Source organism: Meles meles, chromosome 8 (assembly GCF_922984935.1).
Source record: "Meles meles chromosome 8, mMelMel3.1 paternal haplotype, whole genome shotgun sequence".
In the NCBI taxonomy this organism is placed as follows: Eukaryota; Metazoa; Chordata; class Mammalia; order Carnivora; family Mustelidae; genus Meles; species Meles meles.
This window is the reverse complement of record NC_060073.1, coordinates 108,914,868-108,940,160: the sequence shown is the minus strand read 5'-3', so window position 1 is coordinate 108,940,160 and position 25,293 is coordinate 108,914,868. Positions and strand designations below refer to the sequence as shown.

At 38.2% G+C, this 25,293-nt stretch overlaps 1 pseudogene; it reads right to left on the bottom strand.

Annotated features, from left to right (window-relative positions):
• Nucleotides 1–919: 919 nt before the first annotated feature.
• Nucleotides 920–7,779, bottom strand: LOC123948848 (annotated as a pseudogene).
• Nucleotides 7,780–25,293: the final 17,514 nt, after the last annotated feature.

The following is a 25,293-nucleotide window of genomic DNA, read 5'->3' as shown; positions in this document are numbered from 1 at the left end:
TCAAAGGGAAAGAATAGAAACCCAACTGAGCTTTTGCTTATTTCAGAAAAGAGTCAAGGACTACAGATCAACACTTGGATAACTACATGAAATCTGGAATGCATGTTATTTTTCTGTGTTTGCTATCCATACTTGACTTCCTCCTAGCATATTTTTTGAACACTTGAGGGAAGAAGGTAGCATTCCACTCTGTCATCAAGCTTAGGGAAAATGGGACCAAAATGGATAGTAGCAGAATGGAAAGGAAGAAGAAATGGACTGAGCTTCTGAAACTTAAACCTTCAACCTCAGCAGCACATGCTGAGTGTCTGATCTTGAGATCAACTGGAGAGGACCAGTAGAAGTCGGCTTTGGGGAAAGATTGCTCAGGATGCAGTGTGGACAGCGGAGAGGGCAGGGCTCTTGGGAGGGAGGCTAGGACAAGTAACCTAGACGAGATGGTGATGATCTGAACTCAGCAGCACTAGGCAAGGAGAGAAATGGATGAATGCAAAAGATTTAAGAGGGGGATTCTGCATATTGGATATGTGGGATGAAGGCACATGGATGTTTTTTATTTTATCAAAGAGTGCTTTTTTGGAGTAACACTTTAAACACATATCAGAATACTTTTACACGGACCATATTTTGTAAACCTAGGTCTACAGTGAAAGACATGACTGACTCTCAATACTGTCCTCATGGGAACGTAAAGGTACATATAATACAGAGTTCCACTTTGGGCAGCCCTCTGTTAGCAAACTTTTTGGGGACAATGCCAAACTTGGCAGGGGGAGTCATAAAAAGGGGTCTCACGAACACCACATGTCTGATCAGACCTTGAGTAGAAGCGGCATCAGAAAATGTCATGTTCAGTATTAATTGAGATGGGCAATATAGCTCTGCCCATGGGAACTTCGCAGGGTGTTTAAAACTGTATTTATGTGTGAAAAAGGCTTTATTCCTTGACAGGAAGGTAAGAGTTTCTTAATTGTGAGTGGTCATGTGAGGCAGGGCCTTACTGGGTGTATTGAGGCTTCACACCCTTGAGTTTGGGCTTAGGCCATATTCAGCGAAGGCATGAGTGGTGCCATTAGCAAATTTACCTTTGAAAATCACCCTGTCATGGCCTTGGCTCCTTGCCTCCAGAGAGCAGATACGCCTTCACAGGGGTGGATGATCATGAGGGCAGAGACCTGGCCTTCCCAGAACAGAGTGACAGTGACAAGGTGGTTGCCATTGTGGAAGTCTGTCACCTTTCCTACAGTGCTGCTTTGAGAGAGGGGGATGACGTCCTGGCCCTCGGGAAATACCACCTACTTCCCCCCTCCACCCCCAGCAGGATGTCTAGCTGATCTCCCCTCCAGCAGGAGTCTCAAGGCTGGAGAATAGTGGCTGGGCCGTGTGCGGTTCTGGTGGTGGTGTTCATGTGGGTGAAAGGAAGGTCTGGGTGGGATGAGCTGGTTTAGTTTCTCTGTGATTCCCTTTATTCTTTGCTCAGTCTCCCTCGGTGGCTTTAATGGGCTCAGTGGTATTTCAGGGTGTGAGGACTTCATGGAGGTATTCCAGTGACGGAAGGAGATAGATAGGTTTAGACCAGAACAAAACTGAAAATACAAGGTATGTGACATAATGAAACGAGCCAAGTCATTTTACCTATTATGAATTTGAATGTTTATTTACCTCTCACCGTATTATTTAAACTCTATTTTGAGTGACATGTAAACATTTTTTAAATTAAAAATTATTTTTATAGTTGATACACAGTATTATTTACTGTCAGGTATGGAACATAGCGATTTGCCATTCTTTACATTACAAAACGTTCACCACTATCAGTGTAATCATGTGTCAACATATGAAGTTATTACAGTATTACTGACCACCTTCCCTATGTGGTACTTTTCATCCCCATGACTTATTTATAGTTGGAAGACTGTACTTCTTAATCCCATTTATCAGGTTCATTTATCCCTACTTTGTCCTGTCCTCAAGGCAACAAAGAGTTTGCTCATTTGTTTATTTCTTGGATTCAACATGTCAGTGCAATTATATGGTAGATATCTTTCCCTGTTTGGCTTATTTCATTTAGCGTGCATAATACCATCTAGTTCCACGCATGTTGAGGCAAATGGCAAGATTTCATTCTTTTTCTTTTTTTTTTTCTTTTTTTTTTTTTTAAAGATTTATTTTTTTGACAGATAGAGATTACAAGTAGGCAGAGAGGCAGGCAGAGAGAGAGAGTGAGGAGGAAGCAGGCTCCCAGCCAAGCAGAGAGCCCGATGCGGGGCTCGATCCCAGGACCCTGGGATCATGACCTGAGCCGAATGCAGAGGCTTTAACCCGCTGAGCCACCCAGGCGCCCCAGGATTTCATTCTTTTTCTTGACTGAGTCATAGTCTCTTTTGTATGAGCATCGTGTGTTCTTTATCCATTTATCGATCAGTGGACACTTAGGCTGCATGTAAGGAATGCTTCAGTAAACACAGGGGTGCATATATCTTTTTGAATTAGGGTTTTCATTTTCTACAGGTAAATGCCCAGAGGTGGAATTACTGAATGGTATTTGTATTTATAACTATAAATTCTATTTATAACTTTTAAGGAATCTGCCTCCTGGTTTTGCATCGTGGATGCTCCCCATTTACATTCCCACCAACAGTGCGCTAGAGTACCTCTTCCTCCACACCTTGGTCAACGCTGCTATTTCTTGTCTCTTTGACACCAGCCATTCTGATAGGTGTGAGGTGATAGCTCGTTGTGGTTTCGGTTTGCGTTTCCCTGATGATGAGTGATGCTGAGCATCTTTCCCTGTGGCCGTTGGCCATCCATATGTCTTCTTTGAAAAATGTCTATTTAGGTTCTTTGCCCATTTTTTTAAAATTTAAATTTAAATTTTTTAAAAGATTTTATTAGAGCACGCGTGTGTGCATGTGCTTGAGCAGGGAGCCTGATGCCCAGGACTCCAGGGTCATGACCTGAGCTGAAGGTAGACACTTAATGGACTGAGCCACCTGGGCGCCCCTCTCTGCCCATTTCTAGTTAGATTATCATGTTTGGTATTGTGTGAGTTCTTTATTTATTTTTGAGCATTTGCACTTTGTAGGATATATCATTTGCTAATATCTTCTCCAATTTAATTGGTTGCTTTTTATTTTGTTGCTAGTTTCCATTACTGGGCAAAACCTTCGAGCTTGACATAGACCCAGTAGTTTATTTTTCCTGTGTTTCCTTTACCTGAGGAGACATAGCCATAAAATGTTGCTTGTTTTTTAAGATTTTATTTATTTATTTGATAGACAGAGACCACAAGTAGGCAGAGAGGCAGGCAGAGAGAGAGGAGGAAGCAGGCTCCTGGCTGAGCAGAGAGCCCGATGCGGGACTTGATCCCAGGACCCTGAGATCATGACCCGAGCCGAAGGCAGAGGCTTAACCCACTGAGCCACCCAGGCGCCCAAATGTTGCTTGTTTTGTTTTAGATGTTTTTGCCTATTTTGTTTTAAGTGTCTTATGGCTTAGATCTTACAGTTAGGTCTTTAATTCTTTTGGGGTTTATTTTTGTGTATGGTGTAAGAAAGTGGTCCAGTTTTCCCAAAACCATTTCTTGAAGAGACTATATTTTCCCCATTGTATCCTCTTGCCTCTTTTCTCATAGATTGATGAACCATGAAAGTATACACATTTCTGGGGTCTCTATCCTGTTCCCTTGATGTATGTGTTTACATTTGTGCCAGTACCATACTGTTTTTTTATTATTATTATTTTTTATCTTTTTAAAAGATCTTATTCATTTATTTGACAGCCAGAGATCACAAGTAGGCAGAGAGGCAGGCAGAGAGAGAGGAAGGGAAGCAGGCTCCCCACAGAGCAGAGAGCCCAATGTGGGGCTCGATCCCAGGACCCTGGGATCATGACCTGAGCCGAAGGCAGAGGCTTTAACCCACTGAGCCACCCAGGCCCCTGACTCCATACTGTTTTGATTACTGCAGCTTTGTAGTATATCTTGAAATCTGGAATTCTGCTCCCTCTAGCTTTGTTCTTTCTCAAAATTGCTTTTGCAATTTGGGGACTTTTGTAGTTCCATGTAAATTTTAGGATTGTATGTTCTAGTTCTGAGGAAAAATCTGTTGGTAGATTGCATGGAACCTGTAGATTACTTTTGGTAGAATGCGCTGTTCAACAATCTTCTTCCAAGCCATTAACATGGCTTATACTTTCAGTGTCATCTTTAATTACTTCCTCAGTGTCTTTCTTAGAGTTTTCAAGTATAGGTGTTCCACTTGGCTAAATTCCCAAGTATTCATTATTATTATTCCTAAGTATTCTTTTTAATGCAAATTATAAGTGGGATTATATTCTTAATTTTTCTGCTAGTTTGTTATTAGCGTAATAGATATACAGACTTCTATATATTCTGTATCCTCGATTTTGATGAATTCACTTACTAGTTTTAGTAGCTTGTTGCAATCTTTAGGGTTTCTATAAATAGTGGCAGCTCGGGGCGCCTGGGTGGCTCAGTGAGTTAAAGCCTCTGCCTTCAGCTCAGGTCATGATCTCAGGGTGCTGGGATCGAGCCCCGCATCGGGCTCTCTGCTCAGCAGGGAGCCTGCTTCCTCCTCTCTCTCTGCCTGCCTCTCTGCCTACTTGTGGTCTCTGTCTATCAAATAAATAAATAAAATATTAAAAAAAATAGTGGCAGCTCTGCTTCTTCTTTACCAATTTATAACTGTTATTTCTTGTTCTTCTCTAATTGCTACAGCTATTATTTCCAGTATTAGGTTGAAATAAAAGAGATGAGACTGGACATCCTTGTCATGTTCCTGGTTTTAGAGGAAAGGCTTTAGTTTTTCAACAGTGAGTGGGATATTAGCGGGAGATTTGTCATGTATTTCCTTTATTATGTTGAAGTATATTCCCTCTAAACCTACTTTGTTGAGTTTTTAATCACAAATGAATGTTGGGTTTTGCCAAGCGCTTTATCTCATCTATTGTATGATCACATGGATTTAAGAGTGCAAGTGATGAGGGAGGGGCAGAATCTGAAGCAGGCTCCGTGCCCAGCATGGAACCCAATGTGGAGACTCACATGATCTCACAATGCTGAGATCAGGACCTGAGCTGAAGTCAAGAGATAGACGCTTAACTGACTGAGCCAACTAGGCTCCCTGATCATATGGTTTTTATCTTTCATTTTTGTTAATGTGGTATATCACATTGATGATTTGCTGTATTGAATAATTCTTGGAATAAATCTCAAATACAGTGAATGAAGCTCTTAATGTTTGTGAGTATGGTTTACAAATATTTTGTTGAGGATTTTTGCTACTATGTTCATTAGGGATATTAGCCTATATTTTTTGTTGTGTCTTTGTCTGATTTTGATATCAAGGTAATGCTGGCTTCATAAAATGAAATTAGTAGTTTTCCTTCCATTTCTACTTTGAGTAGTTTGAGAAGACCAGGTTAACTGTTTTTTAAATGTTTGGTAGAATTCTTCTGTGACTACATCTGGGTCTGGATTTTTGCTTGTTGGGAGAATTTTTGATTTACCAGCTCAATTTCATCCCAAGTAATCAGTATTCCATCTTGGAAGACTGTGTATTTCCAGGATTTCTGGAAAGAAGTCTTATAGGTTGCCCAACTTTATGGCATATAACTTTTTTCATAGTAGTCCCTTATTTTTGTGCTGTTATTTTTGTCTTTCATTTATGCTTTTTCGTGATGTCTGACCAAAGATTTATCAGGTTTTTCAAATAACCAGCTATTTATCTTTTCTGTGGTTATTTCCTTTTATTAATCTTGAGTTTTGTTTTTAAGTGTTAGGTTAGGTATTTTTCTTGTTTTTGACATAGGCCTCTATTGCCATAAACGTCCCTCTAGGAACTGCTTTTGTTGTGTCCCAAAGATGTCTGACCATAGTGCTTCTGGTTCTATTTGTGTCCTGGTGTTTGCTAATTTGCTTTTTGTTTTCTCCATCAGCCCACTGGTTGTGTAGTTAGCCTCCACGTGTTGGTGCGCTTTCTAGTTTCATACCGTCGTGTTTGGAAAAAATGCTTGATATAATTTCAATCTACTTGTGTTCCTACGTGTGATCTACCCTGGAGAGTGTTTTATGTGCGCTTGAAAAGAATGTGTGCGTTGCTTTTGTGGATGGACTCATCTGTGTATATCACCTTAAGGTCACCTGGTCTAATGCATCATTCAAAGTCACTACTTGATGGGGCTGGCTGTTGAAGTTCCCTACTAGTAGTGTATGACAGCTTCTCCCTTTGTGTCTGTTAAGTGCGTAGGTATTTATAATTGTTATATATCCTCTTGATTGAGCCATCCCTTTATTATTGTGTAATCCTACTGTCCTTCTTTTAAAGTCTGTTACATCTGATACAAGTATAGCCACCCTGGCTCTTCTTTCCATCGCTTCCTTTACTTTCAGTTTGTATCTTGAGGTCTGAGGTGGATCTCTTACAGACTGCATAGAGGTGGGTCTTTTTTTCTTTTTAATTCAGTCTCCTTAGGTCTTCTGATTGAAGTGTTTAGTTTATTTACATTTAATTATTGATAAGTATGTGTTTATTGCCATATTGTTAATTTTATTCAAGTTGTTTAGTCATTCTCTTCCTTTCTTGTCATGCATGGATTCCTTTTTTATACGTTTTTGATTTGAGGTTACAGCGTTTGCAGTCCATATACAGGTGACTGTTGTTTACATTTAAACACATTCTAAAAGAACTACATTTTTACTCCCTCTTCCATGTTTTATGTATAGGACAACTAATTATATATAAAATTGATATTAGTATTTTTATATTTTACTAGTTTTGTACATTTTTGATCTGCCTTTCCTATATGTTTGCTTGTAGCAGTGAAATTTTTCCCTTCCTATAGCTTTTTCTTTTCCCTTCAAAGAAGTTTCTTATAGGGCTGTTTAAGTGGTGTTAGATTCTTACCTTTTGTTCCCCTGGGAACCTCTTTATCTCTCCTTCAATTTGGAATGATAACCTTGCTGGTTTAGAGTATACTTGGTTGCAGGCTTTTTTTCCTACAAAACTTTGTGTATACTAAAGTTTCGGCTCAAGAATCAGCTTATAGGGGTGCCTGGGTGGCTCAGTGGGTTAAGCCTCTGCCCTCAGGGTCCTGGGATCGAGCCCCACATCGGGCTCTCTGCTCGGTAGGAAGCCTGCTCCCTCCTCTCTCTCTGCCTGCCTCTCTGCCTACTTGTAATCTCTGTCAACTAAATAAATAGAACAGTTACTTACCTACAAGGAAATCCACATAAGGCTATAAGCCAATTTTTTTTTAATTCTATTTAATTTTTGTCGTCATTAGTATGTGTCCTGCTGTGGAGCTTCTTTGGGTTCACTTTGGGGCTTTCTGTGGATCCTGAAACTCGGTGTTTGTTTTATTCCCCAACATAGGGAAGTTTCCAGTGATTGTTTTTGTTAAGGTTTCTGTTTCTGAAACTCCTATATTGTGAATTGTTATTCTCGAGGTTTCTTCCGACCTGTTCTGGATTTTCTAAGCTACTGTTGATTCCTTCTACTCTATGTTTGTCTGACTCTCTGTTTGTTTCTATGTCTTAGGTCAGCTACAACTTGCAGGTCTGTCTCCTTCCCTCACTGGGGAAAGACTTGCGTTGGAGGGGTGCTGGGTCTGGACCGGGTTGACCATCACGTGTGGCAATTTGCAGGAGCAGCGACCGCGGTAAGTCCGCAGGGCAGACTGGAGCAGGGTGAACGGTGCAAGCAAGGCAGATGCAGAATGGCACGCACCTGTTTCAGGAAAAGGGGTCGCTGCCGGCATTTCTGCTCCCGGAGAAAGTTCCTACCGATCCCTGTCCCTCGAGCACAGATCTTACAATTAGTTTATAAATGTCCTACAGGTAGCTCCGGCACTTTTCAAACTGCTGCCTCTGTGGTCTCAGAGTAATATTGTGCGCGGACTCTTCTAAGAGTCTAATCTTTCCTGTAGTCTGCGCTTACTGACGGTAAGCTCTGCTGCTTTTCAAAGCCTGATGTCACAGATGGCATGGGCTCATCTATCCGTTGCAGATCCCGACGACTGAGGGTGTTCAATGAAAGTCTGAAACCCCTCATTCCTAGCGGAGTACCTGTGATCTCTCTCCTGCTGGTGGGTCACTGTAGGTCCCGTTCCTGACCGCATCCCTGCCCATCCTACCTTTCTCCGTGTAGCTTGCACTTGGTCCTTGTGGAAAAGCTGTTCTGCCAGTCTTCAGGTTGTTCTGAGAGGGAGCTGCACGAGATGCAGCCGCAGCCCTGTGTCTGCTGGAGGAAGGGGTTCAGAATCTTCCTCCTTCACCGCCTTCCCCTCTCTTCCTGGGGAGGGAAAGACTATGAGACATCGCCGAAAGATATTCTGAGGCAGCACGCACACACCTTGATTATGACAGGATTTGAGGTGTATCAGTAAAGGAAGAGTGAATGCGCCCAAGTCAATTATTCCTACGTGTTCTCTGAGGGATGTACTGTGGCTTCAGTCGACTTGCCCACAAGTGTTTCGGCCTTCTCAAAAATGTGTCCAGTCTGCAAAATAGTAGAAACGGAGGATCTTGAGCTCACTTCCTCCTGGGGATACTCTGAAGCAAAACAACTGCATATAAGGCAGCTCACCCTGAAACTAGGTTGCGACTGGCAGAAGACATCTCCACAACTGAAAACGGGAGGAGAGAGTCACGTTGACAAGAATATTGTGCACGAAACTCCCCTGGGGTGACCCACGTTACGGGTGTGGAGTTGCTCCCTCAGGAGTGAGGGGATCAAGCCCCACGTCGGGTGCCCACAGCCGTAGAAACATTCACTGAAACACCGAGTGCCTGTAGTGTCTGGCTTTGAAAATCATTAGAGCGTAGCACTGGGAGAGCCTGCAGGAGCTACAGGAAATAGAGCCTCCTTTCTTAGAGGACAGACACTGTATCACGTGGTCCAAGCAGCAGCAGTTTGAAACACACCTGGATTATACATGAAGGAGATTCACTGATTTTAGGGCGGGTGCTAGAGGGGCAGAAATCTGTAGGCCCTTTCTTTGGGAGTAATGAGGAGGGGCATTTTTCTCACCCCAGCCTTGCAGGAGCCAGTTCAGACACCTTCTGTCTACCTTAGGGGTGGGAGAGGGGAGCCCGGTCTGCCTACAGCATGGCCCCGGAAGTCGTGGCAAGACCTCTCAGCCCGCTCTCAGGGAGAGGCTGTCCCCCTCCACCAAGAGGCAGCTATGGCCAAGACTCTCAGCCAGCTGTGCTGGGGGCTAACCCTACCTACGGGCAAGCTGAGAGCACCTCTGGGGGGCCAGTCCAGCCTGTCCAGGAGTCACCCCTGGTTTCCCAAAGGTACTACACTCCTGGCCCCGCAGGACACCTTCTACATAAGGCTGCTGCTTTCAAGCCCAGGAGATGTAGCTGACTTCACCTAAAAAAGCAAGATAAAAGCCATAGAGAAAGAGGTAAACAAAAATAAGATAATCGAGCTGATAAAGAATTCAAAATAGGTAAAAATGGACTTAAGAAAGGGTGGATGGATGATCTCAGAAATTTACTAAAGAGGAAAATTTAAAAACCCGGATCAATCAGAGCTGTAGAATATAATGAATCGACAGATTAGAGGATGGAGAAGGACAGGTAAGGGAAAGTATCAAGCTGCATAACAGAAAAAAAGAGTAGGTTAAGGGACGAACAATGTATCAAGCATAGTAACATTCATTGTTAGCTCCCTGAAAAAGAGGAAAACGGGCATAAAATATACTTGAAAAAAAAAATGTCCTTAAACTGGGGAATGAAACATATTCAGGGCCAGGAAACTCAACAACATGACCACACAAAGACACATAATAATTAAAATGGCAAAAAAAAAAAAGTTGGGGGAGATCTTTAAAAAAGCAAGAGAAAAGCCACTAGTTACTTACCAAGAAGTCCCAGAAGGATATCAGATGATTCTGTAGCAGAAATGGTGCAGACCAGAATGGAGTGACACGTTCTATTTAATGTGCTCAAAGGGAAACATCTATAAACAAAAAAACAGCAAAATTATCATTCAGCATTGAAGGAGACATAGAGTTTATCACCACTAAACTGACCTTACAAGAAACGTTCAAGAGACTTTTGAAAGGGGGAAATAAAGAGCTGTAAGTACAATAAGAAAATTTTAACAATAAAATTTCACCAGCACAAGGAAATGTATAGTGAAGATCAGTAAATTATGAAGCTAGTGTAAAGTTTGAAAGTTAGAAGAGTAAGGTCAGTTATATCTATAATAACTAGTAGGGCATCATATACATAAAAACTGGAGAGAAGTAGAAAAATACAGTGCTTTTAAATGTGTTCAAACTTAAGTGACCATCCATTTCAAATAGACTGCTCTGTACTTGGGGGTTACATATGAACGGCATGACAACCAAACACAAAAACCTATATAGATATAGAAAAATAAAAGTCTTCAAATCCCAAGGAATGAAAGCAAGAGATGAGGAAAGAACAGAGAAGAACTACAAAAACAACTGGAAGACAATTAAAATGGCAATAAATACATACCTATCAATAATTACTTTAAATGGACAACTATCATATGATCTCCCTGGTATGAGGAAGTGGAGATGCAACATGGGGGGTTAGGGGGGTAGGAGAAGAATAAATGAAACAAGATGGGATTGGGAGGGAGACAAACCATAAGTGACTCTTAATCTCACAAAACAAACTGAGGGCTGCTGGGGGGAGGGGGAGTGGGGTTATGGACACTGGGGAGGGTATGTGCTATGGTGAGTGCTGTGAAGTGTGTAAACCTGGCGATTCACAGACCTGTACCCCTGGGGATAAAAATACATATGTTTATAAAAAAAATTTTTAAATTACTTTAAATGAAGTAAATGCTCCAATTGAAAGACAAAAAACCAGGACCCATCTACATGCTGCCTATAAGAGACTCATTTCAGACTTAAAGACAGCTTCAGACTGAAAATGAAGGAATGGAAAAATATATTCCAGGCAAATGGAACAACAAAAAGTCAGGAGAGCAAAATTTACATCAGACAATACAGACTTAAAAACACAGATTGTAACAAGAGATAGATGAAACATACATGATAAAAGGATCGATCCAACAAGAGTATATAACAGTTATAAATATCAAGACCAGAAGTCAACTAAAAAATTATAAAAAAAAATAGAAAACGGTGGCTTTCTGTGACAAATTAGACCAGATGGACTTAAGAGAATGTTCCAGCTCCAAAGAGCAGAGTACACATTCTTTGCAAATGCATATGGAACATTCTCCAGGATAAATCATGTTCGGCTACAAAATAATTCTCAATTCAAGAATAAAATTATAGCATCTTTCCAGACCACAGCATTGATGAAACTAGAAATCAAAAGAAAAACTCTAAGAGGTGGATGCTAAACAACCTACTACTAAATAGCCAATAGGTGAGAAAATGAAAACACAATGTTTCAGTCATTGAGCAGTTCCTAGGGGGAATTTTATAGCAATACAGGATTACTGCAAGAAACAAGAAAAATCTCAATCTAACCTTCACCTAAAGGAAATAGAAAAAGAAACCCAAAATGAGTAGGGCTGATTCTTTGAAAAGATAAACAAAATTGACAAACCATTGGCCAGACTCAGCAGGAAAAAGGAGGACATCAGTAAATGAAATCATAAAGAGAAGTAACAGCCAACACCACAGGAGTATGAGGGACTACTGTGAGAAACTCCATGCCAAAAAAATTGGAGAAACTAGAATGGAAAATTTTCTATAGAAATACAGTCTTCCAAGACTCAGTCAGGAAAAAGAGACAATCAGAAAATATTGGTTACTAGTAGCTAAATTGAATAGGTATTAAAAAAATCTCCCAAGAAACAAAAGTCCCAAACCAGATGGCTTCACAGGCTAATTCTACCAAAGAGTTAAAAAGGGTTAATACTTATCCTTTACAAAATATCCCAAAAACTAAAAGAGAAAGGAATGCTTCTAAATTTATTCAATGATGCCAGTATTACTCTGATACCAAAACCCAAATCTACATAATACCCCTAATAAACAGAGATGCCAAAATTCTCAACAAAATATGAGCTGAATTCAGTAATACATTAAAAGCATCACTCACCATGAGCAAGTTGGATTTATTCCAGGAATACAAAGATGAATTAATATCCACAGTTAATCCCTGTGATATACCACATTAACAACAAAAACGCATTACATATTATGATCATCTCAACAGATGCAGAAGCATTTGACAAAACTCCATATTCACAATAAAAGTTCTCAACAAAGAGGGAACATACCTCAGCATAATAAAGGTTGTATGTGACACACCCACATCTAACATCATACTCAGTGGTGAGAGTTTTTCCTCCAAGATCAGGAAGAAGACACAAATGTCCACTCTCACCACTTATATTCAAAAGACTATTGGAAGTCCTTGCATCAATCAGAAAAGAAAAAGAAAATGCATCCAAATTGGTAAGGAAGTAAAACCAGGACTAATTCCAGATGACATATAACTATATAGAGGAAATAGACACTTGGGGAGGGGGGGACAACCAACATTAGAATAAATGAATTCACTAAAGTTGAAGGATAGAAAATTAATTACAGAAATCTGTTTCATTCCTACACACTAATAACAAAGTGGAAAAAAATTAAGACAATCCCATTGACAGCTGCCTAAAAAAGAATAAAGTATCTATGAATAAAGAATTAAGAAGGCAAAAAGATCCTTATGTAGAAAAGATATTTATGTGAGAAATTGAAGAAAACACATACCGTGCTCATGGATTGGAAGAATTGATATTGTTGAAATAGTCATACTACCTAAAACAATTCACAGATTCAATAGTACCCCAATAAAGATACCAATAGTACTTTTCACAGAAGTAGAACAAATAATCTAAAATTTGCTTAGAAGCCCCAAAGTCTTTCAATTGCCAAAGCAAACTTGAGAAACAACAAAGCTAGAGATATCATGATCCTAAACTTCAAGATACACTGAAAAGATATACTAATTAAAACAGTATGGTACTGGCACGAAACTAGTCCCATATATGAATGCAACACAATAGAGAACATGGAAATAAACTCATGTGGTTAGTCTACAACACAGGAGACAAGAATGTACAGTGGAGAAAAGTCTCCTCAGTAAATGGTGTTGGAAAACCGGACAGCTGCATGTAAAATAATGAAACTGGACCACTTTCTTACACCATATATAAAAGTCAACTCAAAATGGATTAGACCTAAGTTGAGGCCTGGAACCATAAACTTCTGGAAGAAAACATAGGCAGTAATCTCTTAAATATTAGCATTAGCAACAATTTTCTAATTATGTCTCTGCAGGCAAGAGAAACCAAAGCAAAATATTGGCATTACACCAAGCAGAGATATTTTGTATAGTGAAGAAAATAATCAACAAAAAGCAACCTACTCTTTGGGAGGTTATTTGTAAGGACTCTATTTGATAATGGTTGATTTCTAAAATATATAAAAATTCATACACTCTCCAACCTCCCCCCAAAGATGAAAAAATAGGCAGAGGACCTGAATAGACATGTTTCTAAAAAAGACCTATAGATGGCCAATAGACACTTGAAAAAGTGCTCGACATTGCTAATCGTCAAGGATATGCAAATGAAAATGACAATCAGATATCAGTTTATACCTGTCTTATCAAAAAGACAAAGTGTTGGTGAGAATTAAAAAAAAGGAATCCTTGTGCACTATTGGTAGAAATGTAAATTTTTGCAGCCACCACTGTACAAAAGAATATAGAAATGCCTCAAATAATTAAAGAAATACTATATGATCCTAAAACTCATTTTGGGCATTTACCCAAAGGAAAAAAAATACACGAATTTGTAAAGATACATGCACTTCACTAAAACATTATTTACATAAACTAAGGTCTGGAGGCAACCCAAGTGTCCACCAATAGGTAAATGTATACGGAAGATATGCTATATGTATATACAATGGAGTATAACTCAGCCATAAAAAAGAATGAAATCTTGCCATTCATGATAATATATTCTAGATCCATCCCATGTTGAATAAAATAACTCAGTTAACACATGATTTCACTTTACAATGAATTAAACAACAACAAAACAAAACCATACACAGATTCATAAATTCAGAGAAGAAACTGATGGTTGTCAGAGAGGTGGACTGTGTGGATGGACAAAATTGGTGAAACAGATTAAATTTTACAAACTTCCCAGTTATAAATAGGTTAGTTGAAGAAAATTGAAGTATAGGAAATATAGTAATTAATGTAATATTGCATGGTAGTAGATGGTAACTATTCTTATCACGGGAAGCACTGCATCATGTAAAGAATTGCTGATCACTGTGGTACATCTGATATTAACATTTTATATCAACAGTATTTCAGTAATTAAAAAACAAAATGAAGATAAAGAAGATGCAAAATATGTTTTAGTCATAAAACGTGGGTAGGAATAAAAATGGTGTTTGTAGAATGTGTTGGAAGTTAAACAAGCATGACCTGAAATAGATTACCATATACTTAGCAGTTATATATGAACCACATTGTACAATAAAGCAAAAATAAACCCCAAACTATCATATAACAGAGAAGGTTATCCATGCATAACACTAAAGAAATTCATCAAGTCACAAGGGAAAAGAGCAAGAGGAGAAATGATAAAGCAAAGAACTACAAAAACAACTAGAAAACAAACATTTGGCAATATGTATGTACTTAATAGTTACAGGAAATGCAAATGGGTTAAATGCTCCCATCAAAAAACAGAGGGTTACTGAGTGTATAAAAAAATAAGACCCATTGTTATGCTGCTTGAAAGAGACCCACTTCATATTTAAAGACACACAGACTGAAAGCAGAGGGATGGAAAAATTTTCTATGCAAATGGGGGGGGGGAGCTGAGGTAGCAATACTTAGACAAAACAGAATTTAAAGATTTATTAATTTGCGAGAGAGAGAGCATGCACAAGTCGGGGGAGGTGCAGAGGGAGAGAGAGAATCCTCAAGGAAACTCCCCACAAAGTGTGGAGCCTTAGCGAGGGGCTTGATCTAAGAACCCTGAGAGAATGACCTGAGCCAAAATCAAGAGTTGGATGCACAATTGACTGAGCTACCCAGTTGCCCCTAGTAAAACGGACTTCAAAACAAAGAATGTAACAAAAGACAGAATAACATAATGAAAATTGATCACTCTAACAAGAGGATATAATAATTATAAACATCTATATATATACATTTACATACATAGGAGCACCTAAGCACTACTAACAATCAAAAAGGGAGAAACTGACCGTAATTCAATACTAGTGGGTTAATTTAACCCCTGCTTACGTCAATGGATAAACCATTCAGAAAGTAAATAAAGAAACCATGGGTTTGAATGACACATTCGACATGATGAATCTAAGATATATAGAACATTCCATCCAAAACAGCAGTATACACATTTGTTTCAAGGGCACATGGGACATTCCTCAAGAAAGATATATATTAGGCTACAAAATGAGTATAAACAAATTTCAAAGGGTGCCTAGGTGGCTCAGGCAGTTAAACATTTACCTTAGATTCAGGATGATCTCAGGATCCTGGGATCAAGCCCCAGGTCATGCTCCCTGCTCAGTGGGGAATCTGCTTTTGCCTCTCCCCTCTCCCACCCCACCATTCATGTTTGCACTCTCTCTCAAATAAATAAAAATCTTCAAAAAGTAAATTCAAGATGGTTGAAATCCTATCAAGCATCTATTCTGAACAGAGTGCTGTGAAACAAGAAATCATTACAAGAAAAAAAAAAACCTGGGAGGAATCAGAACACGTGGAGGTAGCCAACATGCTATTAAACAACTAATGGGTCAAGGAAGAGATCGAAAGAGGAAATGAAAAAAATACTTTGAGACAAATGTAAAGGGAAGCACGATATTCCAAAATCTTTGGGAAGCAGCAAAAGTTGTTGTAAAGGAAATTTTATAGCAATACAAGCCTACCACAAGAAGTAAAAAAATCTTAAACAATCTAACCTTAGACCTAAAGAAACTAGAAGACAAGAAACAAAACCTGAAGTTAGTAGAAGAAAGGAAATGAGAAAGATTACAGCAGAAATAAATTAAATAGATAGTCTATAAAAAAAATCTGAGAAACCAATGGCTGGCCCTTTGAAAAGAAACAAAATTGTTAAACCATTAGCCAGGACTCTGTGTTGAATATAGCATAACATAGAGAGAAGTTGTACACCTGAAACTAATTTAACACTTGTATCAACTATACTCAAAAATTTTTTTAAAAGTTAGCTCTTTAATAAAGGGTTGTAATTAAGATAAGCAATATTAAAATGGTATTTTAATAGATTATAATATAACTATTACTATACTATAATAACTCAATGATTTTAGTAATTGGTGTAACTAAGTAAAACTTTCCGAGAAGAGACAGAGAGGGAGGGAAGGAATGGACTTAAACAAAATCAGAAGTGAAAGAACAGTTATAATGCAACCACAGAAACACAAAGGATTATAAGAGACTACTGTGAAAAAGTATATCGCACAAATAAGTAGAATAAATGGATAAATTAATCAGGAAGAAGTATAAAATCTGAACAGACTAATTACCAGCAATGAAATTGAATCAGTAATATAAAACTCTCCCCAGAAGTCTAGGACCAGATGGATTCACAGGCAAATTCTACCAAACATTAAAAAAAGAGTCAATACCTTTCTCACAGTTTAAAAAACAGAAGAGAAAGAAATGCTTCTACATCATCCTGTAAGGTAAGACTTACTCTGACATGAAACCAGACAAACAGTGTAAGTGAAGAAAATTACAGGCCAATATCCCTGATGAAATAGATGCAAAAATCATCAAGAAAATATATGCAAACTATATTCAGCAATACATTAAAAAGCATCATTTGCCATGATCAACTAAGATTTGTTCCAAAGATGCAAAGATGACTCAATAGCCACAATCAAAGTGGTAGACCACATTAATACAATGAATAAAAACCATATGATCATCTCAATAAATGCAGAAAAAGCATTTGACAAAATTCAACATCCGTTCATGATAAAAAGTCTGAATAAAGTAGGTACAGAAAGAACTTACCTCAACATAAGAAAGGCCAAATATGACAAATCCATACTTAACATCATAGTCAGTGGTGAAAAACAAAACCTTTGCTCTAAGATCAGGAATAAAACAAGAATGTTCATTATAACCAGATTTATTCAAGAGAGTACTGGAGATCCTAGCCACAGCAATTAGACAAGAATAAGAAACTGCATTCCAAGAATTAATAAGGAGGAAGTGTAACTGTCACTATTTCCAGGTGACATTACTATATAGTGAAAATACTAAAGGGTCTACCAAAAACTATTAGAATAAATAAATTCATTAAAGTTGCAGGATAGAAAATTACAGAAATCTGTTGTACTTTTCTACAGTAATAATGAACTAGCAGAAAAAAATTTAGTGAGACATCTCATTTATAATAGCACCAAAAAAGATCTAGGACTAAATTTAACCAAGGAGGTGAAAGACTTGTATTCTGAGAACTACAAGATACTAACCAAATTGAAGATGACACTAACAAATGGAATGATATACCATGCTCATTGACTGGAAGAATTGATATTGTTAACATATCCATACCTTGGGGTGCCTGGGTGGCTCAGTGTGGTTTGGGCCTCTGCCTTCGGCTTGGATCATGGTCTCAGGGTCCTGGGATCAGGCCCCGCATTGGGCTCTCTGCTCAGTGGGGAGCCTGCTTCCCCCTCTGTCTCTGCCTGCCTCTCTGCCTACTTGTGATCTCTGTCAAATAAATAAAATCTTTAAAAAGACAAAAAAAATGCATACCTCATAAAGTGATGTACAGATTCAATGGCATCCCAATCAAAATACTAATTCTTTTTTCACAGAACTAGAATAATGCTAAAATTTCTATAAAACCACAAAAGACCCCCAACAGCCAAAGCAATTTTGAAAAAGAACAAAAGTAGAGCTAACAGAGTCAGATTTCAAAGTGTACTATAAATCTATGGTATTCAAAACATTATACTACTGGCACATAAATGACATGGATGAATGGAAGGGAACAGTGAACCAAAAATTAACCTGCTGCTTATACAGTCAATTAATCCATGACAAAGGAAGCAAGGATATACAATGAGGAAAGACAGTTTTTCTAATAAATGGTGTTGGGACAACCAGATAGCTATATGTAAAGAATGAAACTGGACGATTGTCTTAAAGCAATACACAAAAGTAAATTCAAAATGGATTCAAGACCTAAAAGAAAATAGGCAATAAGCTCTTAGACATTGCCATATACCAATTAATCCAAATAATCCAAATATATATATATATATATATATATACACACACACACATATATATTAGATTTATTTATTTGAGAGAGAAACAGTACACAAACTGGGGGGAGAGAGAGAAGTAGATTCCCTGCTGAGCATGGAGCCCAACATGCCGAGCTCAGTCCCAAGACCCTGGGATCATGACCTGAGCCAAAGACAGATGCTTAACCAACTGAGCCACCCAAGTGATGTGGTTTTGGAGTATAGGTGAGGTTCAGTGGGGTAAAGTTCAGAGCCCACGACCAAGAAAGTATCCTTGAGACATCTCTGGTTCAAAATGGTGGTTTATTGGGATGCCTTAGTCTGTTAGGTGTCTGCCTTCAGCTCAGATCATGATCCTGGGTTTATCAGGCTCTGTGCTCAGTGGGGAGACTGCTTCTGCCTCTGCCTGCCACTCCCCCTGCTTGTGCTCTGACAAATAAATAAAATCTTTAAAAAAAAAACGACAACCCAAAAGTAAAACATATATTCTAAATTAATTAATTAATAGTGATTTATTAAAGCACGGGACAGCATCCATGGGCAGAAAGACCTGCTGCACTGGGACTGGGGTTCTGAGCAGTGACTGATTATATACCCAGGAGTTGGGGGAAATAAGGAAAAGGGAGGTCTCAAAAGAACTTTCACATGCTAAAGAGGACAGACCTACAAGATACCTACGAGATACCAGAGGCCTTGCCATTGTCAAGGTTGTTTTCCCCTTTGGCAAGGTATTAACCTTAAGGCAGTTGGGAGATTCCTCAAAGAATGTCATACATGTCCTACCTAGGAGTAGGGGAAGGTTGCAATGTCTCAGCTTATACTTTGTCCTCAGCTTGCCTTCTGCTCCCAGAAATAAAAAAAAAAAATATATATATATATATATATATATATATATATTTAATCTGTCTCCTCTGGCAAAGGCAACAAAAGCAGTAATAAATAATTGGGAATCAATCAAACTAAAAAGTTTTTTCACAGTAAAGGACACAACAAAATGAAAAAATAACCTACTGGATGGGAGAAATTATTTTCATATGATATATTGATAAGGGCTTAATATCCAAAGTCTATAAAGAGGCCATATAACTTACAAACTTGCACACAAATCTGAATAATGGGCAGAGGATCTGAATAGTAATTTTTCTGAAAAAGACATGCAGATGGCCAACAGACACATGAAAAGATATTCAACATCACTCACCATCAGGGAAATGCAATCAAAACCACAAGAAAATACCACCTCACACCTGTCAGAATGGATAATATCAAAAAGACAAGAAATAAGACATGTTGGTGAGGATGTGGAGGAAAGGGAACCCTTGTGTGTGGTCACTGAGAATGCAAGTTTGTGTAGCTAATATGCAAAACACTATGACGTGTCTTAAAGAATTAAAAACAAAGCTACCGTATGATCCAGTAATCCCACTTCTGGGTATTTACCCAAAGAAAAATGAAAGCAGTTACATGAAAAGTTCTATGTACTCCATTTTTATTGTAGCATTGTTTATCATAGCAAAGATAGGGAAGCAACAACCTAAGTATTTTTTTATGGATGAATGGATAAAAATGTTGGATGTGTGTGTGTGTATAAAATGGAACATTACTTAGCCCGTAAAAAGGAACGAAATCTTGCCATTTGCAACAGAAGGTGTAGATCTAGAGTGTATTACACTAGTGAAATAAAACAGAGAATAACAAATATCACATAATTTCACTTACATGTGGACTCTAAAGAAATAAACTAAAAAATGAAACAATACAGAAACAGACTGATAAAAACAGAACAAACTGTTGGTTGCCAGAGAAGAGGGCATGAGGGTATGGGTCAAATAGTGGAAAGAGATTAAGAGTTACCAACTTTCAGTAATAAATAAGTCACCGGCAAATACAGCAGAGGGAATATCGCCAGTAATATTGTAACAACTTTGGTGACATTGCTAACTACACTTCGCTGAACATTTCAGAAGGTTGAAGCACTAGGTTGTATAGCAGAATCTAAAATAATACTGCCTATCTATCACACTTCAATTTAAAATAAATGTAAAAAATTGTCTTTCTTTTCCCAATTGTTCAAGCCACCATCATTTCTTGTCTGGATTAAAGTTCTCATTCTTAGGGTGAAAAGTGTCCCATCAGTTTTCTCCATTAGAGCTAAAACAGAGTTTTGTTTTGTTTTGTTCTCTCAAGCAAAGCTCTTCCTGTGTTGGGGTAAAGTCCACTCTTAGTATGCCCTTATGCTGTGGCCTCTTTTCACCTCTCTTGTTTCTGCCACTCACTCATCTTGCATTCTGTATCTGAATAAGAGGAAGTGTTTCTTTTCAGGAGCTGACCTCCTTTCTTTTGCCCCTTGCTCTTTACAACACTTTTTTCTCTTCCGGGATTGCTCACCACCTTCACATTTTGCTCCAAACTACCTAGCCACGTGTTAACGTCTAGCTTAAAAATCATTAGGGACGGGGCACCTGGGTGGCTCAGTGGGTTAAGCCTCTGCCTTCGGCTCAGGTCATGATCTCAGGGTTCTGGGATCGAGCCCCGCATCGGGCTCTCTGCTCAACAGGGAGCCTGCTTCCTCTCTCTCTCTCTCTGCCTGCCTCTTTGCCTACTTGTGATCGCTCTCTGTCAAATAAATAAATAAAATCTTTAAAAAAAAAATCATTAGGGACTTAGAGGTCCCGTCTTACTATCCTTTTATCCTTTTTTGTCCCTTCTTTGAATATTTTAGTGGGCTGTGTTTTACAGCAACTCAGTTTCAGTGCTTTCCAAGCATTGTTGATAGGGCACCTGCAAACTTCTCTAAAAATATGCATTCCCAGGCTGCAGCCCACCGCAACTGAATCATAGTCACTAAACACTCCTTCAAGAGGATGTTTTTCAAAAGGCTTGCAGGCAGTCTTGCTATTGAATAACTGAGAACAATAGTTATAGACCACTCGTTGTCAAACCTTGTTAGCTTTGAACACACATAAAGCTTAACCAAAAATGGCTCCACTTCACCCCAGCATCAATCAATAAAGCCCCATGGTACAAAGCAGTAGAGCAAACCGAAAGCAACAATAAACAAAGAAATGAGATATAATAAGAAATAAAGATTAAAAGAACCCAAGTTGAATCTTTGAAAAAAACTTGGAAGAGTCACAAACCTCTGACAACATTAACCAAGAAAGAGAGATGCAAATTAATAAAATCCCAAATAAGAGTCTTTTAATGTATTTCTGGAAAATTTTAAAAACCTTCATTTGCATGAAAGGGAATAGAAAAATTGGACAGAAAATACCCATTCAATACACGCAAGTAATAATTATAGTAATAATAATGTAATAATGATGATAAACTTACTATTTTTCCCATTTCTAGAAGGGGAAATATCTCACAGTCTGAGATTGTTTTATCAGTGGGTACAGATATCTCTAGTTTACATAACAAGAAAAAACTGTCCAATAATTTTTAAGAGATAGAAATGTTTTATACTAAAACTTTATAAGCACAATATAAGAAAAATACAAGCCAATTCCCTTTTGAATATACTGAACATAGCTTTAATATTCTTTTTTATGTCTATCAATATAGATATAGATGTAGCTGTGTGTATGTATGTGTGTTTCTGTCAGTCATGGTCAGTTATGTATTAACTTAGGATTAAAAAATGACAGAAAAAGCTTGCAGTATAATTTACATCTTAGTGATTTAAAGATAAACATTTCATGGTTTTTCACTGTTCCCAAATTTATCTGATTAGGAGTACAGTTCTCAAAAAACCATTTGATATATTTAAATACTTATTTAACATTAAAATTCAATAAATGGAAAACTTACTTTCTTTTTGAAGCCAGGAAGAAGACAAAGATATTAGCCATTTTAGAAATCCTGAAAAATTAAAAAAAAAATCAGGTATGAAAATTATAAGGGAAAAAGCAAAGTGTCCTTTTCCCCCCTTTTTCATATATATATATATATTTTTTTTTTTTTCAGATATTGTGCTTGTCCACAAAGAAGACCAAACACAAATTATGAGCATTAGGGAATCAGTAGGGAGTTGTATACAAAATAAACTTGTAAAAACCAACATTTTGGCCCTAACCCTATGCCAGACACCCTGTCCTTAACCCTACCCCTAGATATGACAAGGAAAATTCAGCATATATGTGTAATGGAATATTGCTCAAAAAAAAAAAAAAAAAGGAATGAAATCTTGCCATTTGCCATGGTAAGAATGGACCTAGAGAATATTATGCAAAGTCAAATAAGTCACAGAAAGACAAGTTCCACGATTTCATTCATATGTGTAATTTACGAAAAAAAATGAACAAAGGTTAAAAAAATAAAAAGAGAGGTAAACCTGGATGCCAGCTCTCAACTGTAGAGAACAAACGATCATGACCAGAGGAGAGGCGGGTGGGATGGTGGGTTACCCAGGTGATGGTGATTAAGGAGTTGACTTGCCATGAGAACAGGCTGTTGTCTCGAAGTGCTGAATCACTATATTGTACACCTGAAAGTAATATTACACTTCATGTTAACTAGAATTTCAATAAATACACAAAAGAGAAAAAGAACAATAGCATTTATCTAAGCATTAGAAAGTACAATAGAAAATAGAAGATAAGATCTGACATTCATAGAAGCATTTTGAAGACTCTCTTAAGGACTTTTTTTTTTTTTTAACATTTTATTATTTGACAGAGAGACACAGTGAGAGAGGGAACACAAGCAGGGGAAGCAGGAGAGGGAGAAGCAGGCCTCCCGTGGGGCAGGGAACTGGATGCGGAGCTCGACCCCAGGACCTGGGACGATGACCTTAGCCAAAGGCAGACGCTTTATGATTTTATTTCCTCTCTGAAGGAAATTTTTAAAAGATCTGAGTGAAAAGCTCTAAGACTTCGGAGAGTAGGATGGCCTAATAGTATACAACTGTTAATTTTCCCTTAATTTTAAAATTCTATGTATTTTTAATTAAATTCCTGAGAAAATTTTCTTGGGTTGGAGAGAGAAAACCTGACTGTAAAATTCTGTGGAACATAATAATCTGTGAATACCTCGGATACATTTAATAAATAGGACTATCCCTAGCATAAATTACTGTAATAAAACAGTGTTATACAACTGTAGTACCAAATCAACAAATCAAGTTGAATAGATACTCCAGAAACAGACCTGCTTGTATATGGCAGTTGGTTATATGTCAGTGGTAACATCACAAATCAGAAAATTATATTTTGTAAATTGTATTGGGAACATTGTCTCACTTACAACAACCTGAAAAAAGCAAGATTCTTATCTCATGCTGCATGCAGAAAAGCCCAAATGAATTAAAGACCTAAGTATGAATGTTATAACTGAAAATGCAACATAAAGAAACATAGTTCCTTTATCATCTCAAATCAGGAAGTATTTCTTAAAAAGATCTCAAAAGAGAAACTATAAGAAAGTGTTTAAATTAAAAATTTTAATCAAGTGAAGGACACCATAATCAAGTTAACAGAGGGATGACACACTGGGATAATATGTATGGGACATTTAAAACGAATAAAGAATTCAGAGGTAGAGTTTAAACATTACTACTGAAAAATAAAAGGTCAGTAAGGTCCACAGAAAAACAAACAAAAATATAAATTAAAACATATAAAATACTTATTACTTTATTAGGCACATTAGGAAAGAGATGGATCCAAGTTATTTAGGAGGGATAAGTCAAACTTTGCTTATACAACGGAATACGTGCAGCACAGAGATTGTGAATTAGATTTACAGACAGCAATGTATATGCGCTGCCGAAGCGAGCACTACATACAGCAATGTAAATTAGATGTACAGAATAATTTTAAGTAAAAAAAGCCTTTATTTAAAATAAGGCAAATACGCTAACACAATACCATATGCCTTTCAAGGTCACATACATGCCTACACATATGTATTGAATAAGAACTGGAATCCTTGGGGCACCTGAATGGCTCAGTGGGTTAAGCCTCTGCCTTCGGCTCAGGTCATGATCTCAGGGTCCTGGAATTGAGCCCCACATTGGGCTCCCTGCTCAGCGGGGAGCCTGCTTCCTCCTCTCTCTGCCTGTCTCTCTGCCTACTTGTGATCTCTGTCTGTCAAATAAATAAATAAAATCTTTAAGGAAAAAAAAAAGAACTGGAATCCTATGGGGACCAGTAGTTTGGAAGGGGTGACTATGGGAGAAAGGGAATGAGACTATGGGTGGAGAATGAATGAAAAGAGTTAAGAAAAATGATCTACTTCAGACGCGGCCAAGTATCTTGTGACAGACTAACTCTCCTTCATATAACAAGAGTCAACTCTGAACAAAATACTAAAAGCAAATACTTGAAGGCTATGGAGAGTGAACAAGGCAAATTCTGAGAGAAGGAGCCATGAAGAGGCATGTTTTCAGTTTCTGAAGCTTTACCCTGAAAACATTTTACGGAGAAGCCTTGAGTAGCTAAAATGGAATAGAAACCTACCTGTTCTAAGAAATGGCTTCAGCAATTTGAGAGCTGAGTCTGCAGCAACCACAGTCACTGGAAAAAGGGTGAAATCCCAGACCAGTAAGAACCAGAGAAGGGCATGACTCGAACAGTGAGTACAAACGCTGCTCACGGACCCCAGAATGTCTACTGACCCATGAAGCATACCTACGGGGTAGACAAAAAGCAATCTGCAGCTAAAGCCAAAAAACTCAACTGAGATTCGAATTGTTCCAACTACAGGTGAGACAGAATCTGCAGTTTTAGTTGAACCGCTAATTGCCTGCCATGACAAAAATATCACCACCACCTGAGGAGAACAGAATCTAAGGTCTCCGTAACATCACTGTCAAAATGTCCAGGATACAGCTCAAAATTACTCAGCTTGGAGGAGCCAGAAAAAATGTAATTCCTTCCAAAGGAAAAGACAATTAATGGAAGCCAACCCTCAGACCACCTGGATGCCAGAATGGTCAGACAAGGACTTTGAGACAGATACTGT